At 45.1% G+C, this 20,860-nt stretch overlaps 1 protein-coding gene across 7 annotated transcripts in view; it reads right to left on the bottom strand.

Moving 5' to 3' along the window:
• Positions 1–20,860, bottom strand: part of LOC143988956 (uncharacterized) — a 570,864-nt gene that overhangs the window by 438,589 nt on the left and 111,415 nt on the right. For 6 of the 7 annotated variants that reach the window (XR_013276941.1, XR_013276942.1, XR_013276943.1 and 3 more), the window contains one exon: positions 1,496–1,595. The gene's annotated coding sequence lies outside the window, so the exon portion shown is untranslated. Of the gene's footprint in view, positions 1–1,495; positions 1,596–12,427; positions 12,608–20,860 lie in introns of those variants that run through there. The other variant, XR_013276944.1, reaches the window with a different exon arrangement.

Here is a 20,860-nt window from a genome sequence, read left to right on the forward strand (position 1 = left end):
TTATCAAAAAATGTAAATATTGCAGAATATACAGCCTCATGTTACATAACTAAGCTCCATTTCATGCTGAATAAACTAAATTATTAATGCATCCTAAATAGAAATTTATCTTTAGATAGATTTTTACCCCAAAAGCATTTTATTAAAAAAATTGATAAAAAAAAATCAAAAAAAAAAATCAGATAAAAAAATAAAATCATTTATTTATATCCACCCTGATTCCTACTCTGCTGGGTGACTGGTGGCTACCAAGAGTACTGTACAGATCATCTATAGGAATTAATGGAGTGATGACACGTATGCTCGTTAGGGAGAGAGAACCCAGTCAGAATGTTTTCTTTGTAAAAGCTATGAATGAAACTATGACTGAAATAAAAAATGCTATACATGATGCCGTCTATTTCCAGAATTAACAGCATTTGTTTCTGAGTTCCCAGAATAAACTGTGTGTAAAGGCATTGGGGCGCCTGCCTTTACACACACATGACATTTAATGACATCCCAGTCTTAGTCCGTAGGGTTCAGTATTGCGTTGCCCACCCTTTGCAGCTATAACAGCTTCAAGTCTTCTGGGAAGGCTGTGCACAAGGTTTAGAAGTGTGTCTATGGGAATGTTTGACCATTTTTCCAGAAGAGCATTTGTGAGGTCAGGCACTGATGTTGGATGAGAAGGCCTGGCTCGCAGTCTCCACTCTAATTCATCCCAAAGGTGTTCTATCAGGTTGAGGTCAGGACTCTGTGCAGGCCAGTCAAGTTTGTGCACTGGTGCACAGACAAGTTGGAACAGGAAAGGGCCATCCTCAAACTGTTCCCACAAAGCTGGGAGCAGAAATTGTCCAAAATGTTTTGGTATGCTCACGCCTTAAGAGATTCCTTCACTGGAACTAAGAGGCCAATCCCAACTCCTGAAAAAAAACCCACACCATAACCCCCACCTCTACCAAATGATTTGGACCAGTGCAAAAAGCAAGGTCCATAAAGACATGCATGAGTGAGTTTGGGGTGGAGGAACTTGACTGGACTACACAGAGTCCTGACCTCAACCCGATAGAACACCTTTGGGATATATTAGAGGTGAGACTGCACTCCAGGCCTTCTCGTCCAACATCAGTGCCTGACCTCACAAACGCACTTCTGGAAGAATGGTCCAACATTTCCATAGACACACACCTAAACCTTGTGGACAGCCTTCCCAGAAGAGTTGAAGCTGTTATAACTGCAAAGGGTGGGCCAACCCAATACTGAACCCTGCAGACTAAGGCTGGATTCACACCTATACAGTTTTAGTGCTTTTTGCATTTTGCAGATTTGCCCTAGAGTCCAAATAACATGGTTTCCTATGGAACACGATCTGTAGTGCAAATCAGCAAAATGCAAAAAGCACATAAAAATGCGTAGGTGTGAATCCAGCCTTAGACTGGGAGGCCATTAAAGTTGATGTGCGGTAACATTTTCGGTAGTATCAATGACTATGGTTGTTGTATTTTGCTCCTACCTTAAATGGACTTCCGTCGTGTACATTTTGCTTTTGTTCATGTACGTTCACGTTACGCTTTTTACCTTTGTTGAAAATCAATGACGACTAATAAAAATTGCTATTTGAAAAAACAAAACAAAAAAAAAACAAGTTAATGTGCGTGTAAAGGCAGCTGTCACAATACTTTTGACAATATATTGTATTTCTGTTACCTGTTGATCCTGTCAATTGATCATATATTTTTCTACTTCCTATAACGTGACAACTCTGCAGTGAGATCATGTACTATATATATTGTACAAGATCTCATATATATATATAAATATATATAATAATATGTATTATAATAATAATTATAATAATAATGTACCATCACCCTGTAAGACAGAAGAGTCTAATGCCCGTACACATGGGCTGAATAGTGGGCAGCATCGCTTGGTCCACTAGAAACCGCCAGACGCTCTGCCCGTGTGCTGCAGCCAACAGAAGGCGGCCAGCTTCTATTAAAGGGACATGGCAGTCCCCCCTGTCAGAACACAATAGCACAGTAGGGGAGATAGCTGTACTAACATCTCTTAGTTAGTACATCGGCTCCTCTGGAGCTGTCAGTTTTTTTTTGTTCAGCCCTGAAAGAAAAAATGAGTAGTGTGTTCTAGACTTTAGATGGACATGTTGTTTTGAGTTGATGTGGACTATTTCCCCCTGCTTGCAATGCAAATTTACACTTTGAATTTAGGGGACTGTAAACACACACACCTGAGCAGCGTTACTACCTGCAAAGGCAATGGATTGGGGTGTACATATGGCCACAATGCTTTCCACTGCGGCGCAACCAAATTTATCCGCACTGTCGCTCATGGCGGCCAACAGTGACTGACAGATGAGACTCAATCAACTGAATGGGGTGGTGGGGTTTTTAGGGGGTAAAACAGGCAACATAATGCCTCCTCAACACCTGTTAAACACCCTCCAAAGATCAATCCAATACTGATCGCTCTTCAGAGAGCAACACGAGTGTAAACAAGCCAGGATTCTGCCAATTCAGATCTGTGCAGTGCCTTGACACGCATTGGCTGAAAACATTCCCAGTTTTGAATCCACTGATGCTTTTCATGAGCTTTTCATGGGAGTTTCAGCACACGTCAATGCATGACAAACATACCTGTCCAAGGTAATAACAAAAGAACACAGGAAACAACAGACACGCAAATGTGAAGTCAGCCTAAGCGATACTCAAATTAAAACTGGAACTGAAGTCTAAAGTGGAGCTCAGCCCAAAAGTGGAAGCTCTGCTTGTTCACACCAGCCCCCCCCCCCACCCCCACTGCCATATTTGGCACTTTTTGTCAAAACCAGGTACCCGCTCCCTCTTCCCGGATAAGATCGCTGCACATTGATTGCGTTGATCTACTGAATTTTACGCCCCCTGCTGTCTTCTGGGAGACACAAGTCCTAGAAGAGAGTGGGACCTTTCAATAAGGGCAGTGCAACTCACACATGCACAGTAGGAAACAGGCTGGGAAGCCGCAGGGCTTCACTTCCTATTTCCCTTATAAGGATGCCGCTCCTGCACCCAAAGCTGATGGACAAATCGGCTAGGGGTGCCGACATCACGGGATACCACTACAGGTAAGTATCCTTATATTAACCACTTCCCAACTGGCGCATGCTGATGTACTTTGGCAGAATGGCATGGATGGGCAAATGGGCATACCTGTACGTCCCTTTAAATTTGGGGCCACGCCATCATGTGCATGCCGCCATCGCGTGCATGCTGGCTGAGACCTCTGTGAGTCGGATCACAAGTCCCGTGGACTCGATCACCGCGGGGATACCCGCGATAGTCTCACGGGAAGGAAGAACTGGGAGATGCTAATGTAAACAAGCATCTACCTGTTCTGCCTAGTGATCGGGAGGAGTGATCAGTGACGTGTCACACACAGCCACACCGCCCCACAGTTAGAAACTCGCCCCAGGACACACTTAACCTCTACACTGCCACCTAGCTATTAACCCCTTCACTGTCAGTGTCATTTAGACAGGAATCAGTGCATTTGTATAGCACTGATTGCTGTATAAATGACAATGGTGTCAAAAATGTCCAATGTGTCTGCTGTAATGTCACAGTCACAATAAAAATCGCTGATCCCCGCCATTACTAGTAAACAAAAAAAAATTATTTAAAAAAATGCCACAAAACTGTCCCCTATTTTGTAAACGCTATAACTTTTGCGCAAACCAATTAGTTAACACTTATTGTGATTTTCTTTATCAAAAATATGTAAAAGAATACATATTGGCCTAAACTGAGGAAAAAAAAATATTTTTTATATTATAACAAAATGTAAAATATAATGCTTTTTTTTCAAAATTGTTGCTCTTTTTTTGTTTATAGCGCAAAAAATAAAAACCACAGAGGTGATCAAATACCACCAAAAGAAATCTCTATTTGTGGGGAAAAAAGGACGTCAATTTTGTTTGGGAGCCATGTCGCACGACCGCACAATTGTCAGTTAAAGAGACGCAGTGTCGAATCGCAAAAAGTGGTCTGGGGCTTAAGTGGTTAACATTCATGAGCTACACTATTTGTAGCTCCTGACTAGGGTTGTCAAACGCCAGTAAATTTACTGACAGTTTGTAAAAATCTGTGATTTTTTTATAACTACCAGTAACGGCTCTTTCACACGGAAAGGATCCGCGCTGATCTGCCCCGTGGACATCCGCTTGCTCAGCGGGGATCGCTCTGTCGATCCCCACTGAGCAGGCAGAGGACAGGTTTGTCTCTGCACACCGTGCAGGGACGGACCTGTCCGAGCACCGCTCTCCCCTATAGGGGATCGGATGAGGACGGACCGCAGAGTCCATCGTCACCCGATCCGATCCTCAGACTTTTTCGGATCGGAGCGGGTCAGACGTCAGCGGACATGTCACCGCTGACATCCGACGCTCCATAGACCTCTATGGAGCATCCGTTCAGGTCCACCTGAAAAAAGGCGGACTTGAGCGTATCAGTCGCGTGAAAGAGGCCTATATATCAGGGGCTGATATTTTCATGCTGTGTTGACTTTATAAGTGTAAATCAAACAAATGACTTTGGTATAGGTATTGTCAGTGTTTTCATATATGTTTATACTGTTCAAATATGCACTGTTTTAGTTTTCAATAGGAGTTCTGTAATTTCTTATGCCAGTAAAAAATGTGCTCCGCCAGTAAATTTTCCATGTTTTGTCAGTAAAAAATACTGTAGGAGGATGGCAACCCTGTTCCTGACTTTTCATTTTTTTTTATTTATACAGGCTGGAACTTCTCTTTAAAAAAAAATAAGAGCAGGCAGAAATTTTATTGTAGACACAATGAGGTTGATTTATTAACGGCAAATATACTGTGCCCTGCAAGTCCACTTGTTCTAGATTTAAGGGGAAGCTCTGAAATGAGAGGAAGCTCTGCTGTTTTCCTTCATTTAGTCTCTTTTTGTATATAGTGCAAAAAAATGTAAAACTGCAGAGTTGATCAAATCCCACCAAAAGAAAGCTCTATTTATGTGGCAAAAAAAGACATACATTTTATTTGCATACAGCGTTGCATGACCGCGCAATTGTCAGTTAAAATAAGTAGTGCAGTGCCGTATTGCAAAACATGATCTGGTCATGAAGGGGAGTAAATCATAGATTCCAGAGGGCATGTGGTTAATAAATATAAATATATATATGTAAAAAAAGGTATGTAGCGCTGCCTTTTAAAATACACCACCTATTATGTGACACAAATCAATAACTGTAATAAATACGTACATAAATGTGCAAATGTAAAAACACTGTGCATCCATAAACGTGCAAAACACAGTAGTGTATAATATTTAAAAAGTGCAAAATCACATATATAAAAAGTGATACATCCAAATGACATGAAATGTGCAAATATCGCAAACAATATGTGACTGAATCACAATACAAAAATGGCTAAAAAAGAAGAAGAAAAACATAAAAATAAAAAAGTCCATGTGCAAATACAAGTGTTCAAACAAATGTTCCAGTGCTATTCAGTAGCTCGATATCCAAATGTGACAGTATATCTAATAGTCATGCAGTGTTGTCACAGATGCAGACATGCTTCACAAAAAGAGAGAGACAGTCCACCTTCAGTGCTCCACCAGAGCACCCCCCGTTTCCCCCAGCCTCTCACCTCAATACAAGACCCCTCAGGGTCCAACACACTTGTAGGGGAAATTGCTGATTTGGCTCCTTATAGATGATTCGTTCAGCCTCACAATAAAATCCAAAATACCAACGATCATGGGGGAAAGAAAGGGGACTCTCATGTGTAGAAATGTAAACTTTAATAAAATAATGTAAAATATCCACTCACATTAAAAAACGGAATCTTGCGCTTGTAAAAAAGGGAACTTTCGGTCTCAGCCGCGACCGGAAGTGACGATCGTGACACCTGGCTCCTCCCTGACACGTTGCGTCACAGACACGTGACTTTTTCAAAGGGTCAAGGAGTCAGGTGTTGATGAAGTTTAAATAGGGCGGGCGGCTATAGCAACTCAAAACAACAACCACCCCATACCTTAATACTACTAGCTTCCTGATACAACTTGAAAATAAAAGCATATTCAAATTACTTCCACATCTACTAATAACATTACTAAAATTACAAAGTAATTGTTATAACTTTCTCCACATAAATAAGTGTAAAATAACATTCTAAATATATCGCTCCACAGACACTGCCATCTTGTGGTTAAATGCCATACTACATCATTTTATACAGGCAATGCTAACTGTGTTCATCTAGTCATTCAAATACATAGCAATATTATGATAAAAAGTACAACTATACCATAGCTATATTTTAACTATCTCATAACTGGCCATAACGTTGGTTTTGACTGGACCAATCAATTGGGAAATTAATACCGAAAAAAAAAAAAAAAAGCAGTAGGGGGAGGGGGGAGAGGACAAAACCCCTCATCAGTGAAGTACATCTAACCCCAATGCTATCTATATATATATAAGTGGATATAGAAAAATATAAAAAATTCATTACCGTATATACTCGAGTATAGGCCGACCCGAATATAAGCCGAGGCCCCCAATTTACCCCCAAAAAAACTGGCAAACTTATTGACTCGTGTATAAGCCGAGGGTAAGACATGCCTGTCCATCCCTGTGTGTGTGTCCGTCCATCCCTGTGTGTCCGTCCATCCCTGTGTGTCCGTCCATCCCTGTGTGTCCGTCCATCCCTGTGTGTGTGTGTCTCCATCCATCCATCCATCCCTGTGTGTGTGTGTGTATCCGTGTGTGTGTGTGTGTGTGTGTGTGTGTGTGTGTGTGTGTGTGTGTGTGTGTGTCCAGCCTACCTGTGTCCTGAGCCTTTGTCCCGAGCCTCCGTCCCGTGCCGAGCCTCCTTGCCTCCGTGCCTCGCCGCCGTGCCTCGCCGCCGTGCCTCGCCGCCGTGCCTTGCCTCCGGTCCCGTCCCGTCCCGTCCCGTGCCGTGCCGTCCTGTGCCTTGCCTCCGTCCCGTGCCCTCTTCGTTCGTCGGCGGCCATTGTAAAATTCAAAAGCTGCGCCGCCGCCTTCGCCTGTGATAGGCGGAACACTGAATTTCCCAGCAGCCTGTGTTCCGCCTATCACAGACGTCGTATCATCCTCGTCCGTAGTACGAGGATGATACGAAGTCCGTGATAGGCGGAACACAGGCTGCTGGGAAATTCAGTGTTCCGCCTATCACAGGCGAAGGGGGAGCCGGAGGCGCGGCTTTTGAATCAGAATGGCCGCTGTCTGTCTGCTCGACACGCTGATCGAGCGGGCAGACAGCGATGACTCGAGTATAAGCCGAGGGGGGCACTTTCAGCCTCAAAAAAGAGGCTGAAAATCTCGGCTTATACTCGAGTATATACGGTAATATTAATAAAATGCCCAAAAATCTTGAATTAATAATTAGAAATAAAACAATTAAGATCAAAGTCAACGTTATCTCCAAAAGCTGTTAAAGTGCATAATTCATGAATCCATCAGGATTCAGCTTGGCTAATCCTAATAATTTTATTATCACCTCTCCAATGGGGCTTGTATTTTTGAATACCACAAATTAATAAAGATGAGGGGTCTTTTTTATGAAACTTCGCATAGTGTCTCGAGGGTTATATTTATCAAAACCCTTTTTAATATTTTCAACATGCTCTCTTAATCTCTTCCAGAGTTCTCTTTTTGTTCTTCCCATGTATTGAATGTGGCAAGGACATTCTAGAAGATACACTACACCCTCACTTCGACTTTTTTTAGTCACCGTTGAAGAAAAACATGATTTTTTCTTTTTATTTTCTTTCGTGTGTCGACATATACATAATCAATATCAACTCTGACCACTCAACCTATCACTATGCCTTAAAATAGAGGGCTTTATAATAATAACTTTAATCCAGTTTCACAGTCCTCTATACATATAAAAAAAACTGCCCCATTAAAATTGCCTCCTCCTATTGCCACCATCAAAACTGCACCATCATATTGCTACCATTAATACTGCCCCATCATAGTCCTCTATTGGTGTGTCTGTGCTCTCCCCCACAGCCCATCACTGTGTATAGGAAGCGTTGGTAACCATGGCAACAAAAGCCGTTAAGAAAAATCGTCAGTTGAAAAAAAAACCTCTATGATGTCATCACCTGCTCTAATATAAGGCTGCTCTGGGCTCCTCTGGCATCAGAAGTCAGTTGTTTGCTGTACAGTGAAGACATCTCTGTCCAGCTTTCTCTTGCTGTTTGATTGGATTTGGATTTATTCGATTCAGTTTTATTGCAATTTCTCAGACTTAAAGCGTGTCTTATTATTCTTCATAATGAGACAAATTACAAGTAAACAGATTGTTTCTCAAAACAATATTGAGAAACCAACCAAAGGAAGCCCAGCTATGGAAGGAGAGATCAATATACAGCTTGCAGATCCCCTATTCAAGAAGCCCACCAAAATGCGGAGGGCAGTGCGATTTGTACGTCGCTGTTTCAGATCCGTTATCGGATGTTTTGATGCCGGCTGTAAAGCCAATGGACCACGCTGGGACAAAAAACGCAGGGCTGGTAAGTTTCATGGATATTGATAAATACAAAATACTTTCATTGGGTTCTTTTTCCTCCCATTGATGACAGTGGCACCCCCATATAATAATAATAATAATAATAATAATAATAATAATAAATGTTATTTATAATGCACTTTCCATCAAAAGACCTCAAAGTGCTACATAGTTACAATAAAAAAACAGACAAATAACTTAATTCAAAAACATTTGCTAAAATGAAAAAGTCTTCAATCCCTTTTTAAAATTTTCAGTAGACTAAACCTATGTACACATGTATAGGGCTGGCCATAGACATTGCTGTCTTTTGTCTTGTAAACACCAGTCTGAGAATTTATTTTAAAGAGGAGAAAGCAGCTATTTTTAGATCTGTTTACCCTGAGCCAAGTCCCCCCCCTCTTTTTCCCATCAAAATTGCCTCCTCCTATTGCCACCATCAAAACTGCCCTATCAAAACTGCCCCATCATATTGCTACCATTAATACTGCCCAATCATAGTCCTCTATTGGTGTGTCTGTGCTCTCCCTCACAGCCCATCCCCCACAGCCCATCACTGTGTATAGGAAGCTTTGGTAACCATGGCAACAAAAGCCGTTAAGAAAAATCGTCAGTTAAAAAAAACGACCTCTATGATGTCATCACCTGCTCTAATATAAGGCTGCTTTGGGCTCTTCTGGCATCAGTTGTGAGTTGTTTGCTGTACAGTGAAGACATCTCTGTCCAGCTTTCTCTTGCTGTTTGATTGGATTTGGATTTATTCGATTCAGTTTTATTGCAATTTCTCAGACTTAAAGCGTGTCTTATTATTCTTCATAATGAGACAAATTACAAGTAAACAGATTGTTTCTCAAAACAATATTGAGAAACCAACCAAAGGAAGCCCAGCTATGGAAGGAGAGATCAATATACAGCTTGCAGATCCCCTATTCAAGAAGCCCACCAAAATGCGGAGGGCAGTGCGATTTGTACGTCGCTGTTTCAGATCCGTTATCGGATGTTTTGATGCCGGCTGTAAAGCCAATGGACCACAGTGGGACAAAAAACGCAGGGCTGGTAAGTTTCATGGATATTGATAAATACAAAATACTTTCATTGGATTCTTTTTCCTCCCATTGATGACAGTGGCACCCCCATATAATAATAATAATAATAATAATAATAATAAATGTTATTTATAATGCACTTTCCATCAAAAGACCTCAAAGTGCTACACAGTTACAATAAAAAAACAGACAAATAACTTAATTCAAAAACATTTGCTAAAAAGAAAAGTCTTCAATCCCTTTTTAAAATTTTCAGTAGACTAAACCTATGTACACATGTATAGGGCTGGCCATAGACATTGCTGTCTTTTGTCTTGTAAACACCAGTCTGAGGATTTATTTTAAAGAGGAGAAAGCAGCTATTTTTAGATATGTTTACCCTGAGCCAAGTCCCCCCCCCCCTCTTTTTCCAACTGTCACCTACTAACTGCCTTTTTTTTTTTGAACAAGCCTTGCATGCTACTTATTACAGGCTGGACTGATGACCTCAATGCCACCCAGCAAGATGGCAGAGATTTATAATATGGGAAGAAAAGACCCCCACATACATGTTTAACCCCTTGTTACCTACATAACACATATACATAGTTCCCAAAATGTCAAAAAAATATTCCACAGAAACTGTAGCAAGCCATTGTAGGCGGAGAATATATTTTCATTTACAATAGGAGTCGTTCTACAAGACGCAGATAATTAACCACTTTAGGACCACCGCATGTAATTATACGTCGGAAGAATGGCATGTATGGGCACAAGCACATACCCGTACATGCCTGCCTTACAGCGTGTGGGGGGTCCGATCGGACCCCCTCCCACTGGCTGCGGCGGTCCGTTTAGCTTCAGGAGCGATCCAGGATGAGGGGATGGCCGTTGGCGAATGAGAAGCTTCCCCTCCCTGTGTTTACGATTTCACTCTCCTCGGGCGGTCTTTTTGACCGGACTGCGAGAAGAGGACGTAGTAAGTGTGCACCAATCACTACACTGACACGTAGGTACACATAGGCACACAAATCGACAAAAAAAGCATTGTTAGCGGGACCAGCCCAGATACCTGCTAGCACCTGCGTTTTGCCCCTCCGCCCAGCCCACCCAAGTGCAGTATCGATTGATCACTGTCACTTACAAAACACATAACTGCAGCGTTTGCAGAGTCAGGCCTGATCCCTGCCATCGCTAACAGTATTTTTTGGTAGCGTTTTACGGTACACGGCTAGGCTCCCACAAAGTCCCCCACATGTGGTATCCCCGTACTCAGGAGAAGCAGCAGAATTTATTTTGGGGTGTAATTTCACTTATGCCCATAGCATGTGTGAGCAATATATCATTTAGTGACAACTTCGTGCACAAAAAAAAGTTTGTAATATTCCCGCAACTTGTGGCAAAATATAAAATATTTCATGGACTCAACATGCCTCTCATTAAATAGCTTGGGGTGTCTACTTTCCAAAATGGGGTCATTTGGGGGGGTTTTGTGCTATTTTGGCATTTTATGGCCTTCGAAACTGTGATAGGTAGTGAGGAGTGAAATCAAAAATTTGCACCCTTAGAAATCCTGAAGGCGGTGATTGGTTTTCGGGGTCCCGTACGCGGCTAGGCTCCCAAAAAGTCCCACATATGTGGTATCCCCGTACTCAGGAGAAGCAGCAGAATATATTTTGGGGTGAAATTCCACATATAACTATGGCATTGTGAGCAATATATCATTTAGTGACAACTTTTTGCAAACTTTTTTTTTTGTGTCATTATTCAATCACTTGGGACAAAAAAAATAAAATATTCAATGGTCTCAACATGCCCCTCAGCAATTTTCTTGGGGTTTCAACTTTCCAAAATGGGGTCATGGGGGGGGGGTTGTACTGCCCTGCCATTTTAGCACCTCAAGAAATGAGATAGGCAGTCATAAATTAAAAGCTGTGTAAATTCCAGAAAATGTACTCTAGTTTGTAGACGCTATAACTTTTGCACAAACCAATAAATATACGCTTAATGACTTTTTTTTACTAAAGACATGGGGCTGAATACATTTTGGCCTAAATGTATGACTGAAATTGAGTTTATTCGATTTTTCTTATAACAAAAAGTAGAAAATATCTTTTTTTCTTTCAAAATTTTCAGTCTTTTTCCATTTATATCGTAAAAAATAAAAATCGCAGAGGCAATCAAATACCATCAAAAGAAAGCTCTATTTGTGGCAAGAAAAGGACGCAAATTTTGTTTGGGTACAACATTGCATGACCGTGCAATTGCCAGTTAAAGCAGTGCAGTGCAAAATTGTAAAAAGACCTCTGGTCCTTAGGCTGACAATTGGTCCAGGGCTTAAGTGGTTAAACCAATGCCATACATTACAGTGATGGTAAAGCTTCCTCATGCACACCGGACGTTATAATAATGTTATAAAAATAGCAGTAGCTTTGCAGTGAGTTTTTCAACATTTTTGCAATAGTGTGTTTTTTTTACAGCATTGGCTTTTTTGGCCTATTATTATTATTTCTTTTTTTTTACTGAGCCAGTGAGGAGCAAGAGAGCCTAGGGGGGCGGGGGGCTGGGGGGGAGATGCATGCATACATTTATTTTTTATTTTTTTAGAAATGCAGCAAGATAAAATCCCTCTGCCTTTATAAGCACTTTAATTGAACCCATATAAGAGAACTGAAATTGTCATGGCTAAAGAAAATAAAAAAAACACACTTGTAGGACGCATGTCCACTGATCCCAAGGTTTTGCAAGGTGTGGGACTTTAAAGAGGCGCTCCAGTCTACCCCAAAACATTTTTAAGTCAGCAGCTACAAATACTATAGCTGCTAACTTTTAATATAGAGACACTTACCTGTCCAAACATCCACAGCTGTCCTCACCGGAGCCGATTCTTCAATCCCAGCCTCTTGTATATAAATTCACCAGAGGAATCCGGTAGATTGATATAAAAGAGGCTGGGATTTTATCTCAATTATAAGAAACAGCAGAGCTCTCAGCCTGAATGTGAAGAAATTGTCTCCTTTCTGCAGTGCCCCCCAACACACAAACACACACTCCCCTCCCCGCTGAACTAATGGGGCCAGGGAAAGTATTTCTTTTATGTCTCCAGATTTCTTTCAGATGTAGGGAGTTCCATTTGCTGCTGTGGTGTTCTGATCTCAGGGCTGATAATGACACACTTTCTTGACAAAACTGCCACTCAACAAAGCCCCTGCTTAGCTGGTCTGATGTTTCACAAACCCCTGCCACAATGTACAGCCAGGCAGGTGGCACCACTACTTCCTGTCACAATTTCCTTTGTGACCTGCCCACTCATTTAACTATGAAAGTGCAACATCATACTGCTAAAAATAATACACAACCAGATCACAATGAGCCGCTACCTAAGATCTTATCACTGCGCCAAAGACAAACCTGATACATATAGAGCAGCCACTTTAAAAGAAATGCTATAATAAAACAGCATCTACCAAACATAGGTTAAAAGTAAATAGTGGCGCTAGGTAATGTGATAACATAAACAATACACATATATATTACACACCCAGTAAGTAGCAATGTGCAAACAATAAATATGAAAAAACAGAGAGAGTCTATAAGTTGTGATATTAATATTGGGTAGTATCTCTATGATAGATATTCAGTTGATAAAATGATCCGACACTCCACCACGTGATCAACACCATGTAATTGCTTAGCAGCCCACACAATGTGCCCACAGCAATTACCTATGTTTGGGAAATGCTTTTTTATTATACTGCTAAAAATACTTGTTGTTGGCTTCCAAACTTCCAATCATGGAATTTTAGTGGGTCAGCATAACTGCCAGGCAATCAGCATTTTTATACAAAAGCCAATAGCAGTTTTTCCTATGTCACTGTCATGTCGGGTTTACTATTTCTCCCTGGAAGTGGAGCTTTGAATTTTTTTCTTCATAATTTGATGTTGTATAAAGAAAAATATATGAAATGTAGGTAAAGATGCTAAATCAAATTCCTCTGGTTTTATTGCAGATGAAGGCGAGATCTACTGCAGACACAGCTCACACGGCAGGCCTGCCACAGTGAGCAGTATTGAAAGGGACATTCAGACTGCAGAAGAGAGTTTCGTCCACATTCAGACTGCAGAAGAGCGCGCCGCCGCCGCTCAGACTGCAGAAGAGCGCGCCGCCGCCGCTCAGACTGCAGAAGAGCGTGCCGCCGCCGCTCAGACTCCAGAAGAGCGTGCCGCCGCCGCTCAGACTCCAGAAGAGAGCGCCGCCGCCGCTCAGGCTCCAGAAGAGCGCGCCGCCGCCGCTCAGACTGCAGAAGAGCGCGCCACCGCTGCTCAGACTGCAAAAGAGCGTGCCGCCGCCGCTCAGACTCCAGAAGAGAGCGCCGCCGCCTCTCAGACTACAGAAGAGCGTGCCACCGCCGCTCAGACTACAGAAGAGCGCGCCGCCGCCGCTCAGACTGCAGAAGAGCGCGCCGCCGCCGCTCAGACTGCAAAAGAGCGTGCCGCCGCCGCTCAGACTCCAGAAGAGAGCGCCGCCGCCTCTCAGACTCCAGAAGAGAGCGCCGCCGCCTCTCAGACTACAGAAGAGCGTGCCGCCGCCGCTCAGACTACAGAAGAGCGTGCCGCCGCTGCTCAGACTCCAGAAGGGCGAGCCGCTGCCGCTCAGATTCCAGAAGGGCGAGCCGCCGCCGCCGCCCAGATTCCAGAAGGGCGCGCCGCCGCCGCTCAGACTCCAAAAGGGAGCGTCGCCGCCGCTCAGACTCCAAAAGGGCGCGCCGCTGCCGCTCAGATTCCAGAAGGGCGTGTCGCCGCCGCTCAGACTCCAAAAGGGTGCGCCTCCGCCGCTCAGACTTCAAATGGGCGCGCCGCCGCCGCTCAGACTCGAAATGGGCGCGCCGCCGCCGCTCAGACTCCAAATGGGCGCGCCGCCGCCGCTCAGACTTCAAATGGGCGCGCCGCCGCCGCTCAGACTCCAAATGGGCGCGCCGCCGCCGCTCAGACTCCAAAAGGGCGCGCCGCCGCCGCTCAGACTCCAAATGGGCGCGCCGCCGCTCAGACTCCAAATGGGCGCGCCGCCGCCGCTCAGACTCCAAATGGGCGTGCCGCCGCCGCTCAGACTCCAAATGGGCGCGCCACTGCCGCTCAGACTCCAAATGGGCGCACTACCGCCGCTCAGACTCGAAATGGCCGCGCCGCCGCCGCTCAGACTCGAAATGGGCGCGCCGCCGCCGCTCAGACTTCAAATGGGCGCGCCGCCGCCGCTCAGACTCGAAATGGGCGCGCCGCCGCCGCTCAGACTTCAAATGGGCGTGCCGCCGCCGCTCAGACTCCAAATGGGCGCGCCGCCGCCGCTCAAACTCCAAAAGGGCGCGCCGCCGCCGCTCAGGCTCCAAATGGGCGCGCCACCGCCACCGCTCAGACTCCAAATGGGCGCGCCGCCGCTGTTCAGACTCCAAATGGGCGCGCCGCCGCCGCTCAGACTCCAAATGGGCGCACCGCCGCCGCTCAAACTCCAAAAGGGCGCGCCGCCGCCGCTCAGGCTCCAAATGGGCGCGCCACCGCCACCGCTCAGACTCCAAATGGGCGCGCCGCCGCCGTTCAGACTCCAAATGGGCGCGCCGCCGCCGCTCAGACTCCAAATAAGCGCACCGCCGCCGCTCAGACTACAGAAGAGCGTGTTGCTCGTGTGCAAAGTCCAGAAGAGTGTCATGTGCATATTGGGACTGTACCCGACATTGAGACTCAACCAAAATGTCAGGTGAACCATGGGAACATTTCCTCCAGTAAAGATGGGGGCAAGGCTACAAGAAAGAATAGGCAGATACTGGTGGTAGGGGACTCAATTATTAGAGGGACAGAGAGGGCAATCTGTCACAAAGACCCTCAACTACGAACAGTATGTTGTTTACCAGGCGCTCGGGTTCGGGACATTGCAGATCGGATGGAAAGATTGTTGCGTGGGGCTGGAGAGGACCCAGCTGTCTTGGTACATATTGGTACAAATGACCAAATTAGAGGAAGATGGAGCAGTCTACAAAATGATTTCAAGGACATAGGGATTATGTTGAAAAAAAGGACCTCCAAAGCAGTATTTTCAGAAATACTGCCTGTACCTAAAGCCACACCAGAAAGGCAGCAGGAGCTTAGAGAGCTTAACAAGTGGCTGAAGAACTGGTGCAGAGAAGAGGAGTTTGGCTTCATGGAGAACTGGTCTGACTTTGCAGTCGCTTCCCGGCTCTATGGAAGGGATGGACTGCACTTAAATGGGAGGGGTGCAGAATTTTTGGGAGTGAAGATTGCCAACAAGTTGGAAGAAATTGTTCAAACTCCAGAAAAGTGTGTCGCCCACGTTCAGACTCAAGAAGAGTGCGACAACCCCGTTCAGGCTCCATCAGAGTGCGACACCCCCGTTCAGGCTTCATCAGAGTGCGACACCCCCATTCAGGCTCCATCAGAGTGCGACACCCCCATTCAGGCTCCATCAGAGTGCAAGGTTCAGGCTCCATCAGAGTGCGACACCCCCATTCAAGCTCCATCAGAGTGCGAGGTTCAGGCTCCATCAGAGTGTGAGGTTCAGGCTCCATCAGAGTGCGAAGTTCAGGCTCCATCAGAGTGCGAAGTTCAGGCTCCATCAGAGTGCGAAGTTCAGGCTCCATCAGAGTGCAAAGTTCAGGCTCCATCAGAGTGCGAAGTTCAGGCTCCATCAGAGTGCGAGATTCAGGCTCCATCAGAGTGCGAGATTCAGGCTCCAGGAGATTGGGCCGATCAGGTTTCAGAAGAATGGGAGATTCAGGCTTCAGGGGATTGGGCCGATCAGGTTCCAGACGATTGGGAGATTCAGGCTCCAGAAGAGTGGGCTTCTCTGGCTCTAGAAGAATGGGCTAGTTTGGCTCCAGAAGAATGGGCCTTTTCAGGCTCCAGGAGAATGTGACACCCCCGTTCAGGCTCCATCAGAGTGTTACACCCCCTTTCAGGCTCCATCAGAGTGTGACACCCCCGTTCAGGCTCCATCAGCGTGTGACACCCCCGTTCAGGCTCCATCAGCGCGTCTCATCCCCGTTCAGGCTCCATCAGAGTGTGACACCCCCTTTCAGGCTCCATCAGAGTGTGACACCCCCTTTCAGGCTCCATCAGAGTGTGACACCCCCTTTCAGGCTCCATCAGCGTGTGACACCCCCTTTCAGGCTCCATCAGAGTGTGACACCCCCGTTCAGACTCCATCAGCATGTGACACCCCCGTTCAGGCTCCATCAGCGTGTGACACCCCCGTTCAGGCTCCATCAGCACGTGTCACCCCCGTTCAGGCTCCATCAGAGTGTGACACCCCCGTTCAGACTCCATCAGAGCGGACGGTTCAGGCTCCATCAGACTGTGCCGTTCAGGATCCATCAGAGCGGGCCGTTCAGGCTCCATCAGACTGTGCCGTTCAGGCTCCATCAGAGCGGGCCGTTCAGGCTCCATCAGACTGTGCCGTTCAGGATCCATCAGAGAGGGCTGTTCAGGCTCCATCAGAGCGGGCCGTTCAGGCTCTAGAAGAATGGGCCAGTTTGGCTCCAGAAGAATGGGCCTTTTCAGGCTCCAGGAGAGTGTGACACCCCCGTTCTGGCTCCATCAAAGTGGGCCGTTCAGGCTCCAGGAGTGACACAGGGTTTTTTTGCAGGCGGGAGGCTGATACTTTTTAGGTGTGTGTTGGACTGGCTATAAGGGGAGGTTGGAGGCCAGTTTTTTTTTATTTTCTGGTACTATCAAACCAGCAATAAAACAGTGGCTGGAATAATATGAAATTTTTTCACAATAAGTGGAAATAATCTTTTTGAGTGCTAGAGACTTTCTAAACCTAACACCAGTATCACTGCGAGCACCTAAGACTTAGAGGGTTAACAGGCATATACCCTGGAAACATTACATTAGAGGGACACAGAAATCTCAATCATAAGAGGTCTCACTGTGACCAAGCACAAGCCACAAGGAAGATCCAATGGGATCCCTGGGAGCTCTATGTAGCTTCACTTATGAATGCAAATATATAACAAAAACCTCTGTTTTTTAAAAAAAATTGTAACTAGTTTAGACACTCTATTTATTTCTTCCTATATATTTCTCAATTTAGAAACATTATAGTTAGGGACCGCACTTTGCAGAGGGGCCTTGACGTGGCAGTGCGGCTTCACATATATTTGCATCCAATGTAAATTGCAGAAACAGTTTAGCCTTTTTTTCGTTATATTATGCTGGCTAGCTGGTAAGTATGCTGGGGAAATTTGTGTTTTGGATGGTTCTGTGAACTGCCATGCTTTAGTGCAAAATCACACCATTGTGTTGTGGTAAATGTGCATTACCCCAACCTATGTTTTTTTAATTCACGTTACAAGCATCAGTGTGGTGCAGTGCCATCCATCGTCAATGGTACCCCAACACATTGACCAAATGCACTTCCAACACACATGCAGTACAATTCAACACAATGCAGTTCAACGCACTACCATGCATTGTGGTGCATCATGGCAGAAGAAATTATGTATATACTTTATTGTTATATTGTGAAAAACATTTAATAAAATGAAATAAAAATAAATAGTGTGTGTAAGAATTTTTTTTTCTTTTATTCGTTCTAAACACAATGCACCGGAACACAGGTCTGATTCCAACCTCCATCTAGTCAGAGCAGGTGCAACTCCGATGACTGTTAAGCCAGCCATAGATGGTTAGATTTTCAACCTGTGGTTGCAGGAAAGAAAATAGGTGCATTCCCCCATCAACACTGATGTTGATGGGGGAATCCATCCCGTGGAGCTATTGTGTTCTCCTCATGGGGAGAGCCACAGTGATTATTGCTTAACCTCTAGCAATGATCTCATGAAAAATCAAACAGGCTAGTTGTACCCAAGTGGATTGATCAATAAGCTTGGGTGCAATCAGCCTGCCCATACATGGTTTGAATCTCGGACAGTTCAGTAGGAACTGCTTCACCTTAAACTCAAGAGAGAGTCCTCTACGCTTTGTTTTTAAGGGCCTGATCGAACCCAGGGGTAGGCGGGTGTAAATGGACACAAGTCTGTGTACAGCTGCTTGTCCATAGGGATGAATGGACCTTCCAATCAAGTCAGCCGTAAAAACTGATAGGTGGACCTGATTGGAATGCCCATCTGAAAATGTTTTATAATAGACTTCCCTTTTCCCATCCTCCTTTCATGAGTGTACCATTGCCATATCCGGTGTGCCACCTGATCTGTGGGCCCGTGACACACGGTGCTAGATGTCATCCCTGGGCCAAAAATACACAGTGTGGGATGCCATTTGTGCACAGGGGCCTGTTATACCTGGAATAACAGCACAGGGTATCTATAGAGGCAAACTAAAGCCAGTCATACATGGATTCAAGCTCAGCAAGGATCAGGATCAGTGCAGCTACAACAATGGTCTTGGTATTATCCTTTTTCTCTGAGTGTTTCGCTATTTGGGGAAAAATGGTCCAATTGGCTCTACAGCCTCTCGGTCATTTTTACAGATGGAGCAAGGGGGACCCTATCCACCTTTACCGGGCTCTCCTGTCCCATCGGGGAGCCCGCTACCAATATAACCGCTCTAATCGCAATCACTGTGAAAGAGTTTCTTCCCCTCTTCTGTTACATTACTTTTGTTTTGATTAGAAGCCATTACTGGTTTGTACAGCATCTGATCAAACTGATCTTGCTTTGATCACATGCTTTGGAGGCAAAAGGAGAGATATGGGCTTAAAAACTGGATATGTCACAGACCATGAATGTTGTTAATCCCTTGTGATAGCAATAAAGTTCATCCAAAAAAAAAAAAGATATGTAAGCGCCCCATACACCCATGCTCATGCACAAATGTAAACGTGCATGTAGGTCCTGCATACTTATGTAAATAGCGGTCGCACCACACAAGGCATACCTTGAAGCTTGTGGGCCCCGATGCAAAAGTTGGCCTGGACCCCCCTCATTACCACCCACCACTTCAACCGTGCGTGCAGAAACACCCACTGCATGCCAAGATACCCAAAGTGGCTTAAGAGTTTTGAGTTCCTCTTTACATGAGAGGACAGTGATTACCGTTGGAGAATCAGAGGAGAGGGACCCCTGGCAGGTCACTTGACATTGCTCCTTTCCCATCTCAGCACTGTATAGAGTTCCTCGGCCCCCACACTACACAGGTCTGAAATCACATTCCTTTACACGCAGTCTCTCAGTCTTCACAGGGTGTTTCTGGCTTTTATGTTGTCCTTCTGACTTGCGAAATTCTCTGTCAGAACGGCAGTGTATTTGCAGTAGGCAGATACACCCTGTGGAGATCATGGCTAACTGGCTGTGTTGTAAAGGAATGTGATTTCAGCCCTGCGGAGAAGGAGCAGTATAGAGTGCTGTAATGGGAAAGGAGCTCAGCAGCCGGGCATAGTATCCAGGGCAGTGGGGTGGTCAGGGGGCTTTGGGGGGGTGCAACTTAGATCTGGGACGGCAAAGCCATGTGACATGAAATCTGGAGCCAGTAGCCCTTCAGGGGCCCCCTGATGAGATGTTAAGGGATTTGTTTTAGCAATTTCTGAAGGTTTCTCTGTGAGTTTTGGAAGGTGTTGGGGGAAGGTCACCTCCCGGAGGTGTATATCTTTTCCCCAGTTGTCAGGGAAGTCGGGGTAAGCAGACATCCCCGAGTGGGGGCGTACAGAGTATCCCAGCTGGTGACTAGAAGACACATGAAGGTCCCATCATGGCTATAGGACAGCAGCAGTCTCCTCCTCTTGCCTCGCTAAGCACGGTTACCATTCCATGTTGCCAGCACACAGCACAGACACTTACCCATCCTGGGCTGTTCTTACCTCATGCTCCTCTCCATTCTGGAAATGCTTCACAGCCAATGAGATTGGAGGGGTGTCAATTGTGGAAGGCAAAATGGAAACCCAGTACTGGAGCGTGGCTGTGGGGCCCTATGGCAGATCAGAGCTGGACTTTGTGGAGGATATGATAATATGGCAGGGAGGCTGCTGGGGCCCCCTGGAGCTAGGGACAGGGTTGCCATTGTGACCCCTGCAACCCCTTATGCTATGCCCATGGCACCACACATGTGAGGTATCGCTGTGAAAGTAAGAGCAAGCACACTATTATTTAATGAATTAAAACTAATTAATTCATTAAAAAATATATATTAAAAAAAAAAAGATTTAAAATTACAGTACCTTAAGAATGAAATGAATAAATCCGGAACTGGTTTAGAAATTATGGGGATTTAACACCATGATAGATTATGCCCTTTTATTTTGATTAGTAAATAACCC

The sequence above is a fragment of the Lithobates pipiens genome, unplaced genomic scaffold (genome assembly GCF_037356315.1).
Source record: "Lithobates pipiens isolate NorthernLeopardFrog02 unplaced genomic scaffold, aLitPip1_a1.2 Scaffold_18, whole genome shotgun sequence".
Taxonomy (NCBI): domain Eukaryota; kingdom Metazoa; phylum Chordata; class Amphibia; order Anura; family Ranidae; genus Lithobates; species Lithobates pipiens.